Source organism: Canis lupus, chromosome 35 (assembly GCF_003254725.2).
Source record: "Canis lupus dingo isolate Sandy chromosome 35, ASM325472v2, whole genome shotgun sequence".
NCBI classification, from domain to species: domain Eukaryota; kingdom Metazoa; phylum Chordata; class Mammalia; order Carnivora; family Canidae; genus Canis; species Canis lupus.
Window position 1 is genome coordinate 17,837,884 of NC_064277.1, and position 26,006 is coordinate 17,863,889.

General features: G+C 39.6%; 1 long non-coding RNA gene across 1 annotated transcript; it reads left to right on the top strand.

Annotated features, from left to right (window-relative positions):
* The first annotated feature begins 16,937 nt into the window (after positions 1–16,937).
* Positions 16,938–24,841, top strand: LOC118353417 (uncharacterized). Its single transcript, XR_004812302.2, has 3 exons — positions 16,938–17,235; positions 19,069–19,142; positions 19,648–24,841. It is a non-coding gene; the product is annotated as an uncharacterized LOC118353417 (long non-coding RNA).
* The last annotated feature ends 1,165 nt before the right edge of the window (positions 24,842–26,006 follow it).

Below are 26,006 nucleotides of genomic sequence, written 5' to 3' on the forward strand. Positions count from 1 at the left end.
AATAATGGTGCAGATTGTAATTAATGTCATCTTAGATTTGATTAAATATGCTGTGTAATTGAGACATGAATCCCAAACATACCAAACTTAGCCAATGTCATCATCCATCACCCAATCATTCCCAAACTGACTTATTTTACATTATTGGGCACTTTTGGAAGGCAGAGTTTTGCCAGAAAAGAATTCAGTTGATGGGTGGGGATAAAGAAACCATTCTTTTCATTTTTTTTTTTTAATTTTTATTTATTTCTGATAGTCACAGAGAGAGAGAGAGAGAGAGGCAGAGACATAGGCAGAGGGAGAAGCAGGCTCCATGCACCGGGAGCCTGACGTGGGATTCGATCCTGGGTCTCCAGTATCGCGCCCTGGGCTAAAGGCAGGCGCCAAACCGCTGCGCCACCCAGGGATCCCCATTCTTTTCATTTTCTTTGGACATCTATTTTGGAATAATCCATTCCATTATTATTATTATTTTTTAATGAAGCTGTCTTGTTCCTTAGTTTTGTCTTAGAGACTATCCATTTAATTCTTGATTGTGCTGGTGTAAAATGTACACTAGGCAATGAGACAGTTCTTTCCTATGGTTAAATATATTTATTTAAAAGTGAATTAATTTAAAAAAGCATTTATTGAATTTCTATGTATTATGTTACGTACCCATCATCAAATAGTAAAAAAAAGCAATATTTACCCTCAGAGAATAGGCTATTAAACAGTACAATTCAGCAAGATCTGTAGTGAGGAAGTGAGAGGAATTACACAGATAATCCTAAGTTATTAGAAAGAGTTTTCTGTAGACAGTGATTTCTAAGTTGAGACCTAAAGGACAGATACAGTTAGTCAAGTAAACAATAGAGGATAAAGAAGAAAGAATCAGCAAGGAAAGAAGCAAAATGTTCAAAGACCCATGATTCAAATGGAAAAAACAAACAAACCCAAAACACCATGGTGTGTATTCAGGAAACTACATTTTGTTTAGAATGGCTAGACGTGCATGACAGTGTCAAGTTTTCCAAATCAATCCTTCAATGTACAGTGGTCCCATTACTAGTGGGACCTACTTGGTGGGAACTACTGTAACCGAATTTTATCTAGTCTGAGCTAAACTCTGTACCAGGCTGATGGGATTGCAAAGAAATTTCAGAATGGATTGAGGGGGCAAGCTGGCGGAGGAGTAAGGTCCTCACCTCACCTGCCAAATTACCTAGATAATTTTCAAACCATCCTCAACACCTACAAATCCGACCTGAGATTTAAAGAGAGAACAGCTGGAATGCTACAGAGAGAAGGGTTTTCCCTTCTAACAAGGTAGGAAAGCAGAAAAAAATAAAAAGAGAATCCAGTGGGGGATGGGCCCCGTGAGGAGCCGGGCTAAGGGGGACAGTGGGAGCCTTGGGACAGGAAAGCCCCGACCCGGAGAAGTGAGAACGTTAAAAATCCGTACTGGATTCTTCCCGGAGGAAAAGGCTCTGAGCGTTATACAAGATATGGTTTTTTGTTTTGTGTTTTTTGTTTTCTCTGACTCATTTTGTTCTACACTGGTAGAAGTTAATACCTTCTAAAACATGACCAGCATGCTCCCAGAACCAAGTGGAATACCTTGCTGGTCCATTGTGTCAGATTATATTCTCTCTTCATTCCCATTCTGTCCCCTCTCCTTTATCTCGTTTATGTTTTGGTGGTCAATGTTGGGGCCTTCTACAAGTATTGCTGGTTTATATAAATTTGGGACTGAGCATCTTCTAACATACAGAACTTAATACACTCAGAACCAAGAGGATCACCCTCTAGGACCCCTCAGGTAGACTACATTCTCCCTCTACTACAACTTCTTCACCACCACCATTTCCCAGTCCTCCCCTTTCTTCTTCTCTTTTTTTTTTCTTTTTTCTTTTTTTTTTCTTTTTTCTCTTTACTTTTTCTTTTTTCTCTTCTTTTTCTTTCTTTTTCTTTGGGATTCTTGGCCTTTAATTTTTTACTACTTTGTTTTAAAATTTGTTTTTCACTTTAGTGGTCTTTCTGTTTTTTTCTGATCTTTGTTTTCATTTTCTGATCTCTGACCTCGGCAGAATTATCTAGGGTGAAATTTACTTAGGTTGTGGTTGATATTCTTGACTCAGCCCCCTCATACAACCACTCTGCCCTGAACAAAAAGACTAGAAGGAAGAATTCACCACAAAAGAAAGAAGCAGATATAGTACCCTCTGCCACAGAGTTACAGAATATGTATTAAAATTCTATGTCAGAAAGCTAATTCAGAAGCACAATTATAAAGCTACTGGTGGCTCTGGAAAAAAGCATAAAGGATTCTAGACACTTCATGACTGCAGAATTTAGATCTAATCAGGCAAAAATTAAAGATCAATTAAATGAGATGCAATCCAAACTGGAGGTCCTAATGACAAGGGTTAATGAGTTGGAAGAAAGAATGAGCAACATAGACGACAAGTTGATGGCAAGGAAGGAAGCTGAGGAAAAAAGAGAAAAACAAATAAGGGACCACAAGAAAAGGTTAAGGGAAATAAATGATAGCCTCAGAAGGAAGAATCTACATATAATCGGGGTCCCAGAAAACGTTGAGAGGGCCAGAGGGCCAGAAAGTATACTTGAACAAATCATAGCTGAGAACTTCCCTAATTTGGGGAGGGAAACAGGCATTCAGATCCAGAAGATAGAGAGGTTCCCCCCCCCCCACTGATCAATAAAAACCACTCAACACCTTGAAGTTTATTTATTTATTTTTAAAGATTTTATTTATTTATTCATAGAGACACGAGAGAGAGAGAAAGGCAGAGACACGGGCAGAGGGAGAAGCAGGCTCCATGCAGGGATCCTGAGGTGGGGCTCGTTCCCGGGTCTCCAGGATCACACCCCGGGCTGCAGGCGGCGCTAAACCACTGCGCCACCAAGGCTGCCCAACACCTCGACATATAATAGTGACACTAGCAAATTCCAAAGATAAAGAGAAAATCCTTAAAGCAGCAAGAGATAAGAGATTCTTAACTTAAATGGGGAGAAATATCAGATTAACAGCTTACCTCTCCACAGAGACCTGGCAAGCCAGAAAGGGCTGGCAGGATATATTCAGGGTCCTAAATGAGAAGAACATACAGCCAAGAATACTTTATCTAGCAAGGCTCTCATACAGAATAGGAGGAGAGATAAAGAGCTTCCAAGATAGGCAGAAACTGAAAGAATATGTGAACACCAAACCAGCTCTGCAAGAAATATTAAGGGGGACCCTGTAAAAGGAAGAGGAAGCCCAAAGGAATAATCCACAAAAAAGGGACTGAATAGATATTATGAAGACACTAAATTCATATATTTCAATAGTTACTCTGAATGTGAATGGGCTAAATGATCCCATCAAAAGACACAGGGTTGTGGACTGGATTAAAAAGCAAGACCCATCTATTTGCTGTCTACAAGAGACTCATTTTAGACCTAAGGACACCTACAGCCTGAAAATGAAAGGTTGAAGAACCATTTACCATTCATAGGTCCTCAAAAGCAAGCTGAAGTAGCAATCCTATTAGATAAATTAAGGTTTATCCCAAAGACTGTAGTAAGAGATGAAGAGGGATACTATACCATACTTAAAGGGTCTATCCAACAAGAAGACCTAACAATCATGAATATTTATGGCCCTAATGTGGGAGCTGCCAAGTATATCAATCAATTAATAACCAAAGTAAAGAGATACTTAGATAATAATACACTAATAGTAGGAGACTTCAACATGACACTTTCTGCAAATGACAGGTATTCTAAGCACAATGTCTCCAGAGAAACAAGAGCTGTAAATGATACATTGGACCAGATGGATTTCACAGATATATACAGAACTTCACATCCGAATGCAGCTGAATACACATTCTTCTCAAATGCACATGGAACTTTCTCCAGAATAGACCACATACTGGGTCACAAATCAGGTCTCAACTGATACCAAAAGATCGGGATTGTCCCCTGCATATTTTTAAACCACAATGCTTTAAAACAGGAACTTAATCACAAGACGAAATTTGGAAGAGACACAAACATGTGGAGGTTAAAGAGTATCCTACTAAAAGATGAATGGGTCAACCAGGGAATTAGAGAAGATTTAAAAAGATTCATGGAAACTAATGAAAATGAAGGTACAACCATTCAAAATCTTTGGGATACAGCAAAAGCAGTACTAAGAAGGAAATACATCGCAATATGAGCATCCCTCAAAAAATTGGAAAAAACTTGAATACACAAGCTAACCTCACACCTAAAGGAACTGGAGAAAGAACAGCAAATAAAACCTATACCAAACATAAGAAGAGAGATAATAAAGATTTGAGCAGAACTCAATGAAATAGAGACCAGAAGAACTGTAGAACAGATCAACAAAACCAGGAGTTGGTTCTTTGAAAGAATTAATAAGATAGATAAACCATTAGCCAGCCTAATTAAAAAGAAAGGATAAAAGACTCAATTAATAAAATTATGAATGAAAGAGGAGAGATCACAACCAATACCAAGGAAATACAATTAAAAAATGTATTATGAGCAGCTATACACCAATAAATTATGCAATCTAGAAGAAATGATGTATTTCTGGAAAACCACAAATTACCAAAAGTGGAACAGGAAGAAATAGAAAGCCTGGACAGGCCAATACCCAGGGAGGAAATTGAAGCAGTCATCAAAAACCTCCATGAGTCCAGGGCCAAATAGCTTCCCAGGGGAATTCTATCAAATGTTTAAAGAAGAAATAATACCTGTTCTACTAAAGCTGTTCTGAAGGATAGAAAGGGACAAAATACTTCCAAACTCATTTTATGAGGCCAGCATCACCTTAATTCCAAAACCAGACAAAGACCCCACCAAAAAGGAGAATTATAGACCAATATCCCTGATGAACATGGATGCAAAATTCTCAACAAGACACTAGCCAACAGAATCCAACAGTATATTAAAAGGATTAATCACCATGATCAAGTGGGATTTATCCCCTGGATGCAAGGGTCGTTCAACACTCGTAAAACAATCAATGTGATAGATCATATCAACAAGAGAAAAATCAAGAACCGTATGATCCTTTCAATAGATGAAGAGAAAGCATTTGACAAAATATAGCATACATTCCTGATCAAAACTCTTCAGAGTGTGGGGATAGAGGGAACATTCCTCAGGATCTTAGTCATCTATGAAAAGCCCACAGCAAATATTCTCAATGGGGAAAAGCTGAGAGCCTTTCCCCTAAGATCAGGAGCACAGCAGGGATGTCCACTCTCACCACTGCTATTCAACATAGTACTAGAAGTCCTAGCCTCAGCAATCAGATAACAAAAAGAAATAAAAGGCATTAAAATTGGCAAAGAAGAAGTCAAACTCTCCCTCTTCGCAGATGACATGATGCTGATAGAAAACCCAAAAGACTCCGCCTCAATATTGCTAAAACTCATACAGCAATTTGGCAATGTGGCAGGATACAAAATCAATGCCCAGAAATCAGTGGCATCTCTATACACTGACAATAAGGCTGAAGAAAGAAAAATTAAGGACTCAATCCCATTTACAATTGCACCCAAAAGAATAAGATACCTACGAATAAACCTAACCAAAGAGGTAAAGGATCTATACCCTAAAAACTACAGAACACTTCTGAAAGAAACTGAGGAGGACACAAAGAGATGAAAAAATATTCCATGCTCATGGATTGCAAAAACAAATATTGTGAAAATGTCTATGCTACCCAGGGCAATTTACACTTTTAATGCAATCCCTATCAAAATACCATGGGCTTTCTTCAGAGAGTTGGAACAAATCATCTTAAGATTTGTGTGGAATCAGAAAAGACCCCGAATAGCCAGGGGAATGTTGAAAAAGAAAACCAGAGCCAGGGGCATCACAATGTAGGATTTCAAGTTTGTACTACAAAGCTGTGATCATCAAGACAGTGTGGTACTGGCACAAAAACAGACACATAGATCAATGGAACAGAATAGAGAACCCAGAAATGGGCCCTCATCTCTATGGTCAACTAATATTCGACAAAGCAGGAAAGACTATCCACTGGTAAAATACAGTCTGTTCCATAAATGCTGCTGAGAAAATTGGACAGCCACGTGCAAAAGAATGAAACTAGACCATTCTCTTACACCATACACAAAGATAAACTCAAAATGGATGAAAAATCTAAATGTGAGATAAGAATCCATCAAAATTCATACCATACACAAAGATAAACTCAAAATGGATGAACAATCTAAATGTGAGATAAGAATCCATCAAAATTCTAGAGGAGAACACAGGCCACACCCTTTTTGAACTTGGCCACAGTAACTTCTTGCCAGATACATCTATGAAGGCAAGGGAAACAAAAGCAAAAATGAACTCTTGGGACTTTATCAAGATAAAAAGCTTCTGCACAGCAAAAGAAACAGTCAACAGAACTAAAGACAACCTACAGAATGGGAGAAGATATTTGCAAATGACGTATCAGATAAAGGGCTATAAAGATCTATAAAGATCCAAGATCTATATAAAGAACTGATTAAACTCAACAGCAAAGAAACAAACCAATCATGAAATAGGCCAAAGACATGAACAGACATTTCACCAAAGAAGACATAGACATGGCCAAGAAGCACATGAGAAAAGGCTCAGCATCACTTGCCATCAGGGAAATACAGATCAATACCACAATGAGATCCCACCTCACACCAGCGAGAATGGAGAAAATTAACAAGACAGGAAACAACAAATATTAGAGAGGATGTGGAGAAGGGGAACCCTCTTGCACTGTTGGTGAGAATGTGAACTGGTGCAGCCACTCTGGAAAACTGTGTGGAGGTTCCTCAAAGAGTTAAAAATAGAGCTACCCTAGCACCCAACAATTGCACTACTGGGGATTTACCCAAAGATACAGATGCAGTGAAAACCCGAGACACCTGCACCCCAATGTTTCTAGCAGTGATGTCCATAGTAGCCAACTGTGGAAGGAACTTTGGTGTCCATGGAAAGATAAATGGATGAAGAAGATGTGGTAAATACATACAATGAAATATTACTCAGCCATTAAAAATGACGAATACCCACCATTTGCTTTGACATAAGTGGAACTGGAGGGTATTTTGCTGAGTGAAATAAGTCAATTGGTGAAGGATAATCATTATATGGTTTCACTCATATGAGGAATATAAAAAAATAGTGAAAGGGATTATAGGGGAAAGTAGAAGAAATGAGTGGGAAAAATCAGAGAGGATGATAGAACACGAGAGACTCTTAACTCTGGGAAATGAACAATGGGTAGTGGAAGGGGTGGTAGGTGGTGTTTGGGGGGACTGGGTGATGGGGACTGAAGGGGGCACTTGATGGGATGAGCAGTGGTGTTATACTATATGTTGGCAAATCAAACTCCAATAAAAAATATACATTAAAAAATTCAAAAGTGAGTCATATGCCAAATATGTGCCAAGCTAGCCACCAAAAATATCTTGATTCTCTCATCATCTTTATTATATTTTATTTAAAGCTTTTATGTATTTATTCATGAGAGACACAGAGAGAGAGTCAGACATAGACAGAGGGAGACGCAGGCTCCCCTCAAGGAACCTGATACAGGGAATGGATACCAGGACCCCAGGATCATGCCCCGGGCCAAGGCAGATGCTCCACCACTGAGCCACCCAGGTGCCCTCTCTCATTATCTTTAAAGTTATAATATTCCAAATGAAACTCATTCTCTTTATATTCCACATCTGTTGTGTCTTCCTTTTTCCTATTCTTGGCAAATAACCATATCTGCCAACTAAGCTCCAAATCTTGAAATCATATCAATATATTTGATTAACATTCCACAAATCTAATGCACCATCAGGTTCTGTAATTTGGACTTCTTCACCCCATTCTTTAGATATAATAATACCAGATTAAATGGACTTTGAAATGAAAATCTTTACTAGAGACAACAGTGTATGTTTTATAATAAGAAACAAAGAAGGACTTTTTTCTTAATAATGAAAGTGTCAATTTATGCACCCAATAAGAGATCTCCCAAATATATAAAAAATTAATAGAACTGATGGGAAAAATAGACAGTGACACTTTGGAAGAGCCTATAAATTAGGATGCTCTAATGGAGATCTGTTAACTTAATTGGTTTGGAATCCCCACTTCTTAATAAAGTCCCTTTTTTTGTGGTAACTCATGTCACATGGTTCATGTGATGCTAACATACTTTTCCCAACTACATGGATGGACATATGGTATATCTCACCCTCTAAGGTACCATAGATTCTGGAAAGTTAACATATAACCCAAGATAGGTCAGTTAGAGAATTCAGTTGAAATTTAGTGCTGTGCTTCCCTGTATTTTTTTTTTTCAAGATTAATTAAGCTAGAACAGTGTGATCCCTTATGCCTACAGCTGAGAAAGAACAGGAATACAAAGTTAAGCCAAGAGAGACAAATGGATTTCATTTATCAGGGAAAGCTGGTGCCTTGATAACATTATTTTGAGGTCCTAGATTATTCCTGAACCCAAACTAACTCTAGACATTTTTACTGCATGAACCATTCTGTTCCTCTTCTTCTTAAATCTATTAGAGTCAGGACTCTGTCTCTTACAACTGTAAAAACCTTGAACAAAACAGCAGTTGGTAATTACAGTTCTGGTCACCAATCCCTCACCAATCCCAGGGCAGGGGTTTCCCACACCAAGCACTTCTCAGACACCCACTGGGTATCTTACAATTCAACTCAGTTCTGGCACTGCCTACCTGGAGATAGCATCAGATCCCACAGGTTAATGGCTCAGTCCTACAAGATTGCCCCCCTCTGTTACTTCAGATGGCAATTGAAATTCCAGCTTGTCAACTGTGTTTCAGGCTGATGAGCTATAGATTAGAATCCAACAGCCCCTTCCTTGGGTTTGATTAATTTGCTAGAGTAGTTCAGAGAACTCAGAAACATATTTTACTCATTAGATTACCCGTTTCTTAGAAAAGGATATAACTCAAGAACAGCCAGGTGGAACAGACACATAAAGAAAGGAGTTCAGAGCTCCATGCTCTCTGAGAGGGCCACATTCCCCAAATCTTCATGCGTTCACCAACAACCTGTCCTGTTTTTGTTTGTTTGTTTGTTTTTACAGAGGCTTCATAAGATAGACATGATTGATTAAAACATTGTTCATTGGTGATTAATTCAACCTCTAGCCCCTCTTACCTCCCCAAAGTTCCAAGAGGTCAGGGACCAAAAGTTACAACCCTCTAAGCACATGGTTTGTTCTCCAGGCAACCAGGTGCCATCCTCAGGTAGGTTTCAAAAGTCATCTCATTAACATAACAAAAGACATCTTTTATGGCTCTTATCATTTAGAAAATTCCAAAGGTTTAAGGAACTATGTGCCAGGAATAGTGGACAAAGACCAAATACCCATTTCTTATTATAAATCACCTGGGCACCTGGAGGGCTCACTTGAGCATCTGACTCTGATTTCAGCTCAAGTCATGATCTCAGGTTCCTGAGATCAAGCCTGGAGTGGGGCTACCTGCTCAGTGCAGAGTCTGCTTGAGATTCTTTCTCCTTCCACCTCATCTCCTTCCGCTGCTCAGGCAAACTGTCTCTCTAAAATAAACAAATAAGTAAATCTAAAAATTATTTTAAAAAAAGAAAAGAAACAATCACAACATCACCATAATAAAAATGTATTGGTAATTCAAATGGTTGAAAACAAGAATAACTAGATTCCAAGCAGAGGTACACAGAGAAAATATCTTTCTTTTTCTTTTTCTTTTTCTTTTTTTTTTTTTAGCCTCTGTCTTCTAACATGGCTTGTCATAGCTCCATTTCCATCCTACAATGTTTTGAGATGATTCCATAGTTTCCTTGTGATTCTACATTATAAGAATATCTAGGTACATATCACTCACTTTCAGGGAGTAAAAAAAAAAAAAATTCTAGGCAAGTTTAAATCAAAATTCTAGTCTCACATCTAATTTGATCTGAGTGTCTTTTCTTTTCACAGCTCAAGGCAGATCCATGCCTCTGGCCCTGCAGGAGGGAAGAGACCATGCTTTCAGCTTAGAGATTTCCTCTTTCCTCTGTCAAGCCTTTATTCTGCTGCTGTTTTGTATAGTTGTCCCTTGACTAAAAGAAAATGACCAGTGTGTTTTTTATTAGAGCAAGCTTCTAAATGCTGCTTTCTCTTATATAACATTTTTTGTCCTGAGTTCTTCAGCCAATATCCAAACATTTTTCACTGAGATTGTTCCAGATCATTGCTTTATGACATGGGTGGTATACTTTCCAGCTAACCTAGAATGACATCATTTCAGCCTTTGTCCCGAAGGATCTATCCTGGTGGGATTCCCTGACCCCCAGCAGGCTTTTTTTTTTTTTTTTTTTTTTAAAGTAGGATCCCATCATGACAATTCAGGCACATTGGTTCTAAAGGAAATTCATGCCTTGCTTTTGTGCCAGACTGTGGGTAGTCTGCTCCCCTAGCCACTCACTCTTCCTTGTCTTGCCATGGAAGACAGCTGCAGCCAGCCATTTATCTTCTGATTTTTTCCAGTTTGGCAACAGACTCCAAGTATCTATTTTTATGTACTCTGTCAAACTTCAGGGGACACGCATAAATTCCTCCTAAATGTCAAGTGCTCCCAAGGCCTTCCTCATCAAATTTTAATGCACCAAGTAAGACTACAAATTTCTGCATCTTGCAAGTGTCCGATGAGAGGATGATCTGCTTTCTCTTTTGCAGACATTCAAAGTCGCCAAGAGGGGCTGTCTTGGAGTCCTTCTGACTTGGTTAGGTGGAGAGAGCCCTTCTTCCCATTCCTCATGTGTATTCCTCCCGGTAACCACACTTGTTACTAGGCAGATAATTCTCTCCTACAACTTATCTCTCTCTCCAGGAACTCCTGCTTTTTGCTTTTATAGGATGGATGGGAAGGTAAGTGGGAGAATGAAGTTCCAGTCTGATCACTTAGCAAACACTTGAGGATATCTGTTTGGCTGTTCTTTAGACCAAAGAGGCACTTGTGGACAGAAGTGATATTCAGTGTGTTTAATAGCCATTATGGTAGACCACAGGAGTGGATTTAGACCACAATGTTGAAACGATATTCTGGAAAGGCCTTGATGATCCAGGATTTAATCTTATTTCCAGATTATTAGGAAATCAGAGGGTTCCAGAGGAGAGGCCAGGGTGGTTGAGTGGCAAAGCCCTGGGAAATGGCTATTTATCAATTGTCTGGAAGTATTTCTATAACAACCAGGTGATTATCAGCCCTTCCTATGGCCTATTATCCTTGGGATTAAAGCTTGAGCTGTCATTCTCAGGCAATAAGAAAAGTCTTATTTCATATCTCTTTACATCTGGGCTGTGATGGAAGCAATATTCAAAAATTAAAAAGTTTGATAAAATTAGCTTTACTGAGTTAAGGAAGGAGACTTGGGAGGCGAAGCAGTAGAGCAGAAATCACAAAGAGAGGGAAATCAAGATAATGTGATAACCCCAAAGTAAAAGTTTTATCTTGAAAGGAGGGCTTTTATAGCAGAGAAGACAATGAGACTGAAGGTGAGGGAAACATCCTGTGTTTATTGATGACCTTTATAAGTTGAAAGCAAGAGAAGAGGGATAAGAGAGCAAAAAGCAGAGATATGGAAGTGACAGTGGATGACACAGACCATTCAGGTGTGGAGCACAAGGATGGAAAGAAGTTGTGTGGTAGTAAGAAGTGTGGGAGAAGAAAGCTTCATTGGAAGTTTTCATTGTTGTTGTTGTTTAATCCATTAAGTGTATCTGAAGGCAGAAGAGTAGGAGTTGGCAGGGAATACGTGGCTGTGGCCAAAAGGGAGACATGGAGCACAGTCCTTCTGATTCCAAGTCAAGAGTTCTGTCAAGAGCTCATATGGATGGAGGGGTTGGCTTTGAAGCAAATTCACTTCCTTCTAAGACTGAATGGTGACATCAGAGTATTGACCAGCATGTGAAAAAAGAGTGTGAGCAAAAGTAGTAGCTTAAACCAGAGAGCTGTGTCTTCTGAGTCAAATAGATCCCGAGAGTGGCAGAGTGAAAAGAAAGGTCTAGGGATGCCTGGGTGGTCTAGCAGTTGAGGGTCTGTCTTTGGCTCAGGGTGTCTTCCTGGCATTCCTGGATGGAGTCCTGCATGGGGCTCCCTGTGAGGAGCCTGCTTCTCCCTCTGCCTATGTCTTTGCCTCTCTATCTCTGTCTCTCATGAATAAATAAATAAAATCTTTAAAAAAGAAAAAGAAAAAAAGAAAGGTCTAAAATATTCAACAAAGGGCAGGAGAGAATTTGTAGAACTGAGTTATTACCAGGCTGCAAGGTAGGTTCCAGCTACGACTGGACACCAAGTTGTGTGTGGGGCTGGTGGTTCTGCATAGGCCAACAAGTTGTGAGGCCGAGGAAATGAAATATGTAGGGATATGGTGCATATGACCCAGGAGAAGCAATGACATAGGTTCGGGATGGCCAGGGTGAGTGGGGGGAACTGAGCAGAGCGGAGTGTCGATGGGCTCCCTCTGGGTACACAGTCCAGGGAGTAAACCGGATGAAGTACAAGGCTCTAAGCACAGGCTCTGTTTGCAAGGGAAGCAGATTGTCTAACCGTAAAATGAGTGGAGCGGGTGACATACTGGTTATTCTTTGGAAAAGGGAAACAGGTTCTATGGTTGTTTGTGCCTTGAAAGACCTCACCAAATTGTAACTGGTAAGGGAAGTCAGGAGGGAATTAAACCCTTCGTTGATTTGGCTTTCAAACTGCAGTAAGTTTCCACAGTGTGATATACTAAGGGAGAAAAGGGGAGCAGGCCTAGAAGGGACAAGAGTGAAGCCACATAGACATATGCAAATATGTGTGTGTTCACTCGCTTTTGAAAGCAAACATTTTGTTTTCAGCAAACAGCTTGCATTTTGTGCTTCCTTAATTTTTTTTTTAAAGGAAAGTTCACACACAAAACAGCCTGTCATTGCTGGTTTCACAGAGCAGGAAGACAGGCCCTTGAGTGTTTTCCAGTAACCAGCTCTCTAAGCTGGTTCTCACACGAGAAAGAAACCCAGAGTCACAAAAGGTGCCTATGAAAGGTTCTTTTAGACTAAAATTTGGTGGACATTAAAAGAGGGTAAAAGTTCAAATGAGAAGGAGCCACTGCCAAGTAAGCAGGAATCTCAGCCAAAGGGAAGGAAAAGGAGACACTGGTTTAAAATGCAAGTAACCATGGCGAGCCAACAGTTCAATGCTAGAATCTGGTTAAGAAGTAATATCACACAGAGCTGTGATTGTTTATTCAAAGCAGGCCATGAGAGAACAGTTGTCTCCAATGGGTACTCGCACAGCTTGGATTCAATATTATAAGTGCATTTTTAAAAGCATCCAGCGCTTCTCCCTGACCCATTTGGTTTTAAGCAAAAAGAAAAGAAAGCACAAAGTTTATTCTCAATGTCTCTTGTGGGTTTAAGACAGCTTTACATATGGAAAAGCATTTTGGTGTCAGCTGTTGAGCTGGTTTCCTGCAATTCTGCTTTCATTTGCCACTGGAAACTCTGCCTTTCTGTGTGGTAACATCACCCACTTCCCAAGGTCCAGAAACTGAAGCCCCTCTAAAGAGAAGCAGAGCATTTCTTTCTTTACAAAAACATGTTGTGCTTTGCCCTGGATTCTTAGCGAGACAGGCCTGCAAGTGGCTCAAGGACTGTGAGAATCAGGATGAGGTCTGGAAATCTGACATAAAGATAAGCCTGATATAATATAACAGGAAGTTCTACAATGGCCAGAAATGCACCTTCACGTTCTTGCCAATTCTTACATTGTAGGTTATCCATTTGCTGTGGTTACCCCATGCAGACAGGAGCCAGGATGGTTCTGTCCTTCCTGTGTAGATGGGATGACTATCAATATAGCAAAGGCTTTGGGGAGGGAAAAGGTCCCTGATCTTCTGAAATTTTTGCAAATGTATGTTTATCACTTGGCATGTGAATTTTTCTAGAGAAATACATCTGTAAATATCCCCAGATTATCAGAATGGGCCATGACCCCAAATGCATTAAAAATCTATGCACTGGGCACCTGGGTGGCTCAATGGTTGAGCATCTGCCTTTGGCTCAGGTCATGAGGCCTGCATCAGGCTGCCCGGAGGGAGCCTCCTCTCCCTCTGCCTGTGTCTCTGCCTCTCTCTGTATATCTCTCTCTGAATAAATAAATAAAACCTTTAAAAAAAGAACCAATGAACTAAAGTGTCACCAAGTAAAGTATGCTGGCCACATTCAGACATATGGAAAGAATGGTTTTGATTAGGACAATACAATAATAGGGATAGTGTGCTGGAAGGCTTTCTTGCTGGTTAATGGATACAAGATGGCCAAGGAGAGGAGATTTTCAAGAGGATATTGTACTGGAAGCCAAGAGAACTGGTGCTCCAGTTCTGTCATGACAGAAGGATCATTTTCCAGTTCTAAAAGATGTCATGTCTCCATTCCTCTCTTTTTCAAGTCTTGAGCCACTAAGGAGTCTGAGAGATGCAGGAGAATCTGTATAGTTAGGAAGGGAAGAGTTGTGTTTCAGACCTCAGCCTGATGATCCCACATCCCAATTTAGCAGAAAGAAAAGGGCAGCCTATCATGTGGTCTCATCAGGGGAGGTAGTCTAGCATCGTGTTCCAGGGGTTAAAACAAATAATCTGGAGTTAGACTGGTTGGGTTTGAAACCCTGTTCATTAAATCATAGATATTACAATCCTGTGCTGGTTACATATTACCTTCATGCCTGAGGTTCCTCAGCCTTATAGCTGAGTTATAACAGTTGGTTCTCATTGTTTTAGTCTACTTGGGCGGCCATAATAAAATACCATAGACCGTTTGGCTTACATAGCAGAAATTTAGTTTCTCACAGTTCCAGGGGACAGAAGTCTAAGATCAAGGCTCTAGGTGATTCAGTTTCTGTTAAGAGCCCTCCTCCTGGCTTGTGGATGGCTGCCTTCTCACTATGTCCTCATGGCTTTTCCTCAATGTATCTCGGCTATACTGGAGAACTCTCCAGCATCTCTTCCTATAAGGGCACTAACTCTATCAGATCAAGGTCTTACCCTTATGACATCATTTAACCTTAATTTACTTCCTCAGAGACCCCATCTCCAAATACAGTCACACTTTGGGGGATAAGGCTTCAACATATGAATTTTTGGGGGAAATAGATAGTCAGCTGATACTCTCATTATTCAGAGATTCTGTATTTGTGAATTTGCCTACTCTACAATTTATTTATGTCTCCAAAATCTGTACTCATAGCACTTTTGTGGTCAATTGCTCACTTGCAAAGAAAGGTGAAAAATTTGAGTTGCCTGGCATGCACGTTCCCAGCTGAGACTGAACAGGGCAATGCTCTGCCTTCTTATTTCAGCTCTCATGCTATAAACAAATATCCTTTTCACAGTCTATTTAGTGACATGTGTTTAACATTGTGTGCTTTCGTCGGTGATTTCACTGTTTAAAATTGCCCCAAAGCATAGTGCTAAATGCTATCTAGTGTTCTTAAATGCAAAAGGGCTGTCATGTGCCTTACAGAGAAAATATGTGTATTAGATAAGCTTTATTCAGGCATGAGTTCAGGTCTGCATGCTCTTATTCATGAGTTCAATGTAAATTAATCAACATTACATATTAAATAAAGTGTCACTTAACAGAAACACACATAAAACAAGATTATGTCTCAATCAGTTGATGAACACTGAGACTTATAGGAACCTCGCCCTTTATTTCTTTTAGGAGCGGCACTTCAGTATTATAGAACATAACTACCATGACTAATAGAATTGATTGCATATGACTCATTAGGCTATGATGAGGATTAGAAAAATTATTATATACAATGGCCTTGTGAGACTGCTGTGTCAGTTCGGGCTGCTAAAACAAACACCACAGCCTAGGGGGGCTTAAACAGTAAACATTTCTTTCAGTTCTAGAGGTTGAGAAGTCCAAGATTAAGGGGCTGACTGGTCAGGTTCCTATTGAGGAGCCTCTTCCTACTTTGAGGAAGAACGCCCTTTTACTGTATTCTCACATGATGGAGAGAGAGATCATTTCTGTTGTGTTTCTTCTTTAAGGGCTGAGAGCACTGATCCCATTCATAAGGTTTCCACCCTCTTGTGACCTAATCACCTCCCAGGGTTCCCACCTCCAAAGTTCCTACCTTCCATTACTTTGGAATTAGGACTTCAACTTATGAATTGGGGGTGGGGTGGACATGCAACATTTAGTCCACAGCAAATGATTAGCTCAGAGGCAATGCCCAGTAGATGTCTTCTAGTATTATTTCTCAGGACTAGAACAGCAAGAGATTACTCCACAGGTGGAAACAATAATATGCAGTATTAACCCTTGCCCAAACATTATATAAATAGAGTTTATAATGAGGCCAAAAAGAATTTAGGACTTGTTGGGTCATCTACCCTACCATTTCACCAGAAATAGCCAAAGATGCTAAAATGTTAGCCACAGATATGGCTGAGGTTATATTAATTAGTTTACTTATTGTTTATATCATCTGCCTGACATTTACTTTGCACATTTATGTAGTGCATTAAATACTATATGTATTCCAAGATGGACAAAACTTGTGCATAACTAAGTAAATAAACATGTGATATCAGAGGTGGCTCAATGAGAATGAAAGAAATATATATATATATATATATATATATATATATATATATATATTAAGAGAACGTAGAGTTGGAATGACTCCCCTGCTAGTTCTCTCAGCATTTTCCTGAGAACTTCCTTGTCTTAAACCCTAGGTGATGTTTATCACAACTATAGAAGGGCCATCGTGGTCTGCTGGGAGTCCATTTTCTGCACTGATTAAACTATAACTTGATCGGGGCACCTCGGTGGCTCAGTTGGTTAGGCGTCCAACTCTTGGTTTTGGCTCAAGTTATGATCTCAGGGTTGTGATATGAAGCCAGTGATGGGCTCTGCACTGGGCATGAAGCCTGCTTGTCCCTCATTCTTCTCCTCTGCTCCTCCTCCTCTTGTGCTCACTACTTCTCTCTCTCTCTCTAAAATCACTCACTCACTCACTCACTCACTCACTCACTCACTCACTCACTAACTCTTTAAACAAACTATAATACTGTCATCAACACAGCCTGGTGCTTGAGAGCCCAGATTCTGGAGCCAGACTGCCTGGATTCAAGGTCCATTTTTTTATACCACCAGCTCTGTGACCTTAGGTAAGTCACTGAATAGCTGTGTTCCAATTTCCTTACTATGTAAAATGAGCATAGGGATAGTACTTTGTAGCACTGCTATGAGGATTAAATAAGTAAATATTTGACAAGCACCAGAGAAGTGCCTGGCACATAATCTGCTTTGTTTTTATATTTAATGAATGACTAGATCATCATCTCTGAATGTCCCATACCAGACACATACTAAGTGGATAAATAAGATAATTAACAATCAATTGTTGAATGAATGTAAATGACCTTGGAAAATGTGCATAGGAGAAAAATATGAGGAAATGATTTAAAAAGAGCTGATTGGGGATCCCTGGGTGGCGCAGTGGTTTGGCGCCTGCCTTTGGCCCAGGACGCAATCCTGGAGACCCGGGATCGAATCCCACGTCGGGCTCCCTGTGCATGGAGCGTGCTTCTCCCTCTGCCTGTGTCTCTGCCTCTCTCTCTCTCTCTCTCTCTGTGTGTGTGTTTGTGTGTTACTATCATAAATAAATAAAAATTAAAAAAAATAAAAAGAGCTGATTGGATAGTTAGGATATTTTCAATTGTTCTCCTCTGTTATAAAAGCTTTTCTTGTTTTGATGCCATAAATATAAAGCCCAAATCTTAGGGTATGGTATACAAAAAGAAGTCAAGCATAGGATCTGTGGCAGTAACATGTAAATCTCCACACCTGAGGGGCTTACAAATAGCAAAGCGTATTTCTTTCCCTAGAAAAGTATGATGAAAAAGTAGTTCCCATCCATTTGATCACTAAGAAATTCAGAATATGTTTATCTTGTGATGTTACCATCTTGTGTCACCATGATGGGAAAAAAGAATGAAGGGAATGAATTCTTAATTGCCATGGCCCAGATAGGACATGTCATTTCTGCTCACAATCCGTTCCTCAAACTAGACCAATGTCCCAGATGCAGTTGATGCAGGAGGAGCCTGGGGAAGGTAGGGACTCACATGGAGATCAAGTGAGCAGCTGTCTCTACCACATGACAGATGAGGCCCTAAATACTCTGATAACAACTGTTTCTACTTTGTTTTTCAAATGAAATGAGGATTTGAGGTCTCATAAAACTGAGGAATAATCACTAGATGTGTACAACAGACATTCATCACAAGGAAATCTGGTTGTGTCAAGAAGAGTGCTCTGTAGACTCCCATTTGGCTGTGTGGGGAGGCAAAGAAATGCAGGATGGGGCTTCTGCTCTCAGTAGGCTTGCAGCATAGTTTCGGAGAAAGGAGAGTCAAGAGGGTCAGGCAGCGTAGAATCAATTGCAACTAACTGCTAGAGATAAGGTAGGATTTTTTAGGTTTTAGTTTTGTTTTAAGGATTTTATTTATTTATTTATTTATTTATTTATTTATTTATTTATTTGATAGAGAGGGTGAGAGAGATTGGAAGGGAGAGAGAGAGAGAGCGTGCACAAGTAGGGGGGAGCAGAGGGAAAGGGAGAAGCAGGCTCCCCCTGAGCAGGGAGCCCTATATGGGGCTTGATCCCAGGATCCTGAGATCATAACTTGAGCTGAAGGCAGACACTTAACGACTGAGCCACCCAGGTGCCCCAGGGTAGTCTGCTTTTATATAAAGAGTTTGGGATTTGGCATCACGCAGTCCTGAGCCCCAAAGTTTACTACTTGTAATATCTCAAGGAAGCCACTTAACTTCTAATAGTAGATATACACAGACATACCACTATGTACATGTACACACACACACACACACACACACACACACACACTAGCTCAATAAGTAGTTGCTGTTATTTATTTATTACTTGTCTGTTTCTGTAACAAAACATCTTTCATGTGAAATATATTTATTTTCTTCAGGTAAAAGATAAAATAGGATATTGCACCCATTATTCTTTGTTAAGCCTCTATTGAACAGCAGACCTGAAGCAAAGGTAAATGTGTCACTCATCTTGTCGAAAGAATTTCTATCAGGTCAAGTTCTAAACCTAAGCTTGGAAGTCTGGTCCTGCTATATTTCAGGGGGGATAATATGATCACAAGACCTACGTCCAGCAAGAGGGCAGTAGCAGTAGATTAGGGCATCCTTGCCATGGCAAGCAGCCCAAAAGTTTATGCCTCAGCCCAGCTGTCCACTTGCATCCCTCTCAGAGCCATGCACCTGGAATAAAGGTGTGGTAGGGCATACAAAGTGTTGAAGTCACCATTGCCCTTCCCATTTCAGTAAATACTTCCCTGCTTTCTAGCCTCTGCGTTCTGGAATATGGGGGCACTTCTTTTTCCAAAGTCCAAATTATAGTTTACTGAATTATCTCAAAACTTATGAAATGGGGGAGGGAGTGGTTATTATCTGCTTGGTTCTGTAGATGGTTCTGATTTTCAGTGTCAATTTAGAATAGCAGATGTCCCATCTCTTTTCTTGTGTCCTGTCCATTGCAGATCAGAGACGCTGGGAACTTATGGAGGGTGTTGACAGATGTCTCATATATATCCTGATCCATGATAAAGGAGTCTGGCTAAACGGAGCCCCACTCATTGGCATCACACTATTGATCACCACCAAACACCAGTAGATCCTTTTTATTCTGCAAACATTATCTACTATTATGAATAAGAATATCATCTTACCATCTCTCCCAGAGCACAGAAGCAAATACAAAGGAAGAATCCTGTAATTTTAACTGCATCAAGCTGTCCTGAGCTCTGTTCATCAGAGAATTCAATTCTGCTGAATAATTCTCCATAGGCACGAATGATAAAAGAGGGGATTATTACCCATCTGTTTGCCCTCTCGGCTTTTGTCCAGCCCTTATTGTCTTCTCAAGCTGGATCCATCTGATTAATTTAGTGACGCAGGAAGGCATCACCAAATATGAGCACATTCCCAGGCCCTGGGAGCCTCTTGCCACACTGAGGCAGAGTGACACAGGGTATTCTGCCTTGGAGCATTTCAGCAAACTGGGGCTGGAATAAGATATTTAAGATCAAGGCCATGACATCTGTGGCTGGGAAAGGGCCAACAGAGATCATTTTTATCTTCTGCTGCACACATGCAATCTATTCATCACAGGCATCAAGATCTTGACTGAGCAGCCAGAAAAAGCACAAGAGCTCTCATCTCCTCTGTTTATATTATTTTGCCTTGTTTTTCCTTACAAGCTAATATAAGATTTTTTCAAGTCTGTGCAAGACTTTGCCAGGGCCCTTGTTTCCAGGAGACAAATTTGAATGGGATTTGGGCAGAAAAGAAGGGAGACTCTGAACCATTAGAGTTCCTGATTTCCAGGTTGTAGAATTCAGGGGTCATTCTTTTAGGGAAATGGACGTGATTGTCAAATGTTCCAACCTAAACAGAAAATAAAATAATTTGTTTACATGCAAACACTTCCACTTAAACTTCATGTGAAAAGCCCATCCATTTCTTTCTCTAATCTATTCTCTTCGAGGCCAGAATTCTAGATTATAAAAGTTTACATTAGAATCAAAACATTTTCATTGGTGAAAATTGTCTTTTACTTATTTTGTGACTTTTCTGGACCCTATTATAGAGTAGAAATTGTAGCTGTACTTACATGCTTCCAACTCACACTCTTAGATCCAGTAGGATGTATAAGAGAACCACTATGTTATTAGAGATTCTGAGTTCAATTCCAGGCTTTCAAACTAACCACCATGTCTGCTTCCCTTCCCTGGGCTTCCTTTTCCTTGCCTGAGAAATGATATAGTTAGACAACATTGTTTCTGAAGTCCCTTACTGTTCTGAAAGTTTCTTTTCCTGGAGGGTATTTGCTTCTAGTGGCATTTACACTATGTATTAACAATTTCTCTGTATTGATTTTGTGGCTACTCTATTAAATAGAAACATGCTTATCTTTGTCTTCATGAGTGTAATAGAGGCTAAAGTGGAGAAGGTGACATGACCTTCACCCTTTAAAGGCACATTATCCTGAGCAACTTCTGAGCTCTGCTTCTAATCTACTTTTGATTATGTCTCTTCTTTCACTAAAGACACAGCAATAAGAACTTCAGAAAGAAGATGCCTATTATGTTTTCACACTCCCCCACTTTCATTTAAAATGTGCTGCTATCATGCACTTATTTTATAATTTACCATTAATCTCTGTGACACTGCCGTGATCAGGATTTCAGAACATTTCTGAAAGGTGCATTGTCTCATACTGCTTTTGTACAGTGAATTGCATTTTGCTGCTATCCACTTTCAAGATTGCTGAAGCACACTCATAATGGGTTATCATGATCCCAGGTAAAAGCAACCCAGCAACACCGAATTACATACTCAGGCTTCTCTACCAGGATCTTACTTTACTTTTAGATGTAAAGAACTGGCCTCGCCCTGCACTTTTTCAGGATCTACGAGAATAGTATAATGAACTATTAAGATCAAGCCTCAGAATTCAGCTCTTCTGAAGTCCTGGGTAGTGATACTACCTTTGTATTTACATTTTGTAAGGACAAAAGGGAGAGGAGTAGTAATTGACATTTATTATGTCCCTTCTATCATATATTCCAAATGCTACATTAGGTGCATCTAACTCACCCTTGCTCACCCAAGCCCCTCCAGCAAACTGTGAAGCAGGGAGTATTATGGCCATGCTACTGACGAGAGACTAAAGTTTGGAGATGTTTTGCAAATTACTGAATATTGCACAAGAAGGAAATACAGAACCTTGACTTGAACCCAGGTCTATTTGTTTAGCAAAACCCATATGGTGGGTTTGTGATTTCTTCATCCTTTTTAAATTTTTAAAATGTCCATTCTGCATACATAATATATTTCTTACATTTGGTTTTTTTTTCATTTTTTTCATTTATTCTTATTTCTTTATTGTAGTAGCATGATTTCATTTTCTACCATGCAATTATCCACCAATATAGTATGCAATCTTCCATCTTTTGGAGTTTGCTGTTCCCTTGTCTGCCATCTTATAAGGACCACGTTTCTGCAAATATTTTTAGATCTGGCACAGGGTCTTTGGGAAACCAACCATAATGGAGCCTGTAATTCATGTGTCTGAAAGTCCTTCCCTGATATAGACAGGTCTACTTGTCCTGCCTCTTTCATCAAACAGGGGGATAGAAGGGAGGAAGAACAGAGGCAAGTCTGTAAAAGAGCTGCTGGTAGAGAATAACCGTTGGAGTCTTGTGAACATGTTGAATCAGCTTAAGAACTTAATTTTTTTAAGTCAATAATAAAGAAGGTGAGAGTTTAGGGTTTTTTTTCCTATCGTGGACACAGTTGTCTATATGAATAAAAATTGAAAACAGAGATTGTGAAAAACTGCCAAATGACCTAAAAACTATGGAAATTTCTTGCAAACACTAGACAGCGGAAAGTCAACACCAAAGGCAGTCTACAGGCTGCACGCAGGTGGAAAATACTGAAGGTCACACATAATGTCATTTTACCAGATGTGCACATCAGCGTAAATATATGTTCTCAGCAATCCTTAAGGCAGGGTGCTGGTGGATAGAAATGTAGACAGCATCTAAGGACACATCTTTGGCTTGTGCCATCAAATACTGAGATTCAATGTTCTTTTCACTCTTATTAAGTTAACAGACACTATAGTTCTAAGACAGAGAATCCTGGGAATAAAGTACCTTCTGAAAATTAATAGTTTTTAAAATTTTTGACAAGATCCATGTTTCTGGGAGCAAGGAATCCTTTGCAGGGTTGTGTGGGGTTTTTTTTTTGTTTTTGTTTTTGTTTTTGTTTTGTCATTTATGGTCTACAGCTGGAGCACTTTTCCAGGATCCTATAGCCTCTCCTGTTGCTAAGCCACACCTCAGATAAAACAGTGATCTATAATCTGGAGTTATTATGAAGATTCAGTATTTTGAAGCCATTCTTGAGAATTTGATGAATTTCATTTTCTGTTTAGGAGATTCTAGTTGCATATCTAGAATTAGATAGAATAGAGTTATTGTTCATATTCAAGTGATTACCCAAAGGAAATACTCCCTTCTTGCTGTTTCTCTAGGAGAAAATAATGAATTCACACACACACACACACACACACACACACACACACACAGATATAAAGGAAAACTGCCAGATATGTTTAAATCCAAATTCCTGTTGGTACTTTGATACTGGCATTTGCTGTTCTTTGTGCTAAGAACAGGAAGTCCCAATCTTTAAAACATTTTGAAGGTAGTTTTATCAAATGACAAATTATCTCACAGCAAAGAGCCTATCTCCCATATAAGAATCAAAAACCTGCTTGAAAAGTCGATAAATAACATCTAATCCTTTGTTTCATTTCACAAGCAGTTCAGAGAGAAAGATGCTCTGTCTCAGTATTTCTGAAGCCTGGCTACACATTTGAATCCCTCGGGTCTGTTTGTAACCTAGCAGATTCGACCCGCCCTAAAGATTTGGTTGTTTCTCTGGATGGAGCTTGGGCTTTTTATTTCTAAAAACTGCTCAGGTGAGTACAATAGGCAGCTAGGCTTGAGCACTGCTTTGGGGGGACACTCATCAATGGAATGCAGGACAGACATGGATGCTGGAAACATGCAGTAGCAGCTGGATGTCGGGGAGAGAGAGAGGCAAAGGAAGGCAGATACTAGTTAGATTTGAGCTCACCAGCAATTACTGGAAATAATTATTACTTAATCTTCTTACTCCATGGCAGTTACATGGCATAATGGAAAGATCTTGCCCCTGGCATTGAGCAAGTGCCTAGTTTTCTGATGTCAGGACCATCCTGTTAATTCAGATTCAAAGACTCAGAGGCAAGCTTAGTAGAATTGCTGCTTTAGTGATGCTATTTCCAATAATATGCACAGAACCATGAGTATGAGGTCAACCTCACGTTGGCTAGAGCTGGGGGAACCAGAGGTAAAAAAATTACAAAATTTTATTTGAACTTTTTTTCATATACAACGGAATGTTACTGTGTTATGAAAAAGAATGCGATCTTGCCATTTATGACAACATCGATGAAACTAAAGGGTATTATGCCAAGTGAAATAAGTCAGACAGAAAAAGACAAATACTGCATAAATACTTATATGTGGACTTTTAAGAAAACTAAAACAAAAGAGAGAAACATACAAAACAAAACATAACATTTCAGAAAACAGAACAGACTGCTGGTTGCCAGAGGGAATAAGGGTGGAGGGATGGGAAAAATAGGTAAGGAAGGCTAAGAAATAAAAGCTTCCAGTTCTAAAACAAATAAGTCATAGGCATGTAATGTACAAGATAAGGGTTATAGTCAGTAATATTGCACATACTTTATATGGTGTCAGATGGTTACTAGACCCATTGTGGTGATCAGCTTGTAATGTATGAAAATAAAGAATCAAAAAAAAAAAAGAAAATAAAGAATCACTATCTTGAAACCAATGAAATATTGCATGTCAAACAAAATTCAGTAGAAATACATATTTTTTATTCCTATCTCTTCCATCCTCCAGCTTATGTCATCCATCACCACCACTCCCCATTCACCGCTGCTGGCTCCCTCTTGGTGGGTACCTCTATTTCTGGTCCATCTTCAGATTCATATGTATATTTTTAAATATCTGTAGCCATCACTTTCTTATCCTCCTTCTACCTTCCCTTCCAGACTAAGAAAAATGTCTGCATTTATTTTTTTTAAAGTTTTTATTTATTTATTCATGAGAGAGGCAGAGATATAGGCAGAGGGAGAAGCAGGCTCCCTGTGGGGAGCCTGTTGTAGGACTCGATCCCAGGATCCCTGGATCATGACCTGAGCCAAGGCAGACACTCAACCACTGAACCACCCAGGTGCCCCAATGGCTACATTTCTTGTCCTGCCTTGAATCTGTAATGCTGCCCTCCTTCCCAAGGATTCTTCAAGCCCAGTTCTGTCTGATTCAAACTAGTTTCTACATTTTCTGATGTCTTTTACTATTAAGTCACAGGACAATTTCTCCAGTGTTCCAGTGTTTTCTCCTTTTCAAGGCCTCTGGCTCAGTTGCTAAATTTTCTCATGTAATTCTGAGCAAATAACCCAGGGAAAACTGGTGCTCCTGTCTCCAACTGGGAAGACTGGGTACCTGGAGAATTAGGGACTCCCAAACAAAACATGTCTGTAAGGATACAGCCTGACACTGACTCATGCAAAACATTAATAAATTAGGGGAAAATAATACCTACTTAAAAGTTGTCATAGAGAGTACAGTGAAATTATACATCCCCAGTAGCTGGAATACATTGGCACATCCCAACTTTTGGCATCTGCCTCCCCTGTATTCCCTAAGGGCAAGGAACTGTGATATGGATCTCATCCAGATTGTTAGTAGTATTTAGTATCTCAGGTTTGGAACATATGGGATATATTCATATGGTTCCAAAGAAAGAAGGGTAAGAGGCTTTTCTCATTTTCTCTAAATTACTCAGAAATTTTTAATAATTTTTTTGTATATTTTTTATTGGAGTTCGATTTTCTAACATATAGTGTAACACCCAGGGCTCATCCTGTTAAGTGCCCCGCTCAGTGCCCATCTCCCAGTCACCCCATCCCCCTGCTCACCTCCCCTTCCACTACTCCTTGACCATTTCCCAGACTTAGGAATATCTTATGTTCTGTCTCCCTCTCTGATATTTCCCACTCATTTTCTCTTCTTTCCTCTATAGTTTTTTATCTCTATTCATATTCATTATTTTTGACAAACTATTGGGGTTCATGAATATAAAAATAAAAATACACACAGGTGGATGGTAAGGCTCCATTTATGCTGATGGTTTCTGGATTGCACTGAAGACTTTAATACTTGTTCCACAAAGTTCTGAGTATCCCCAC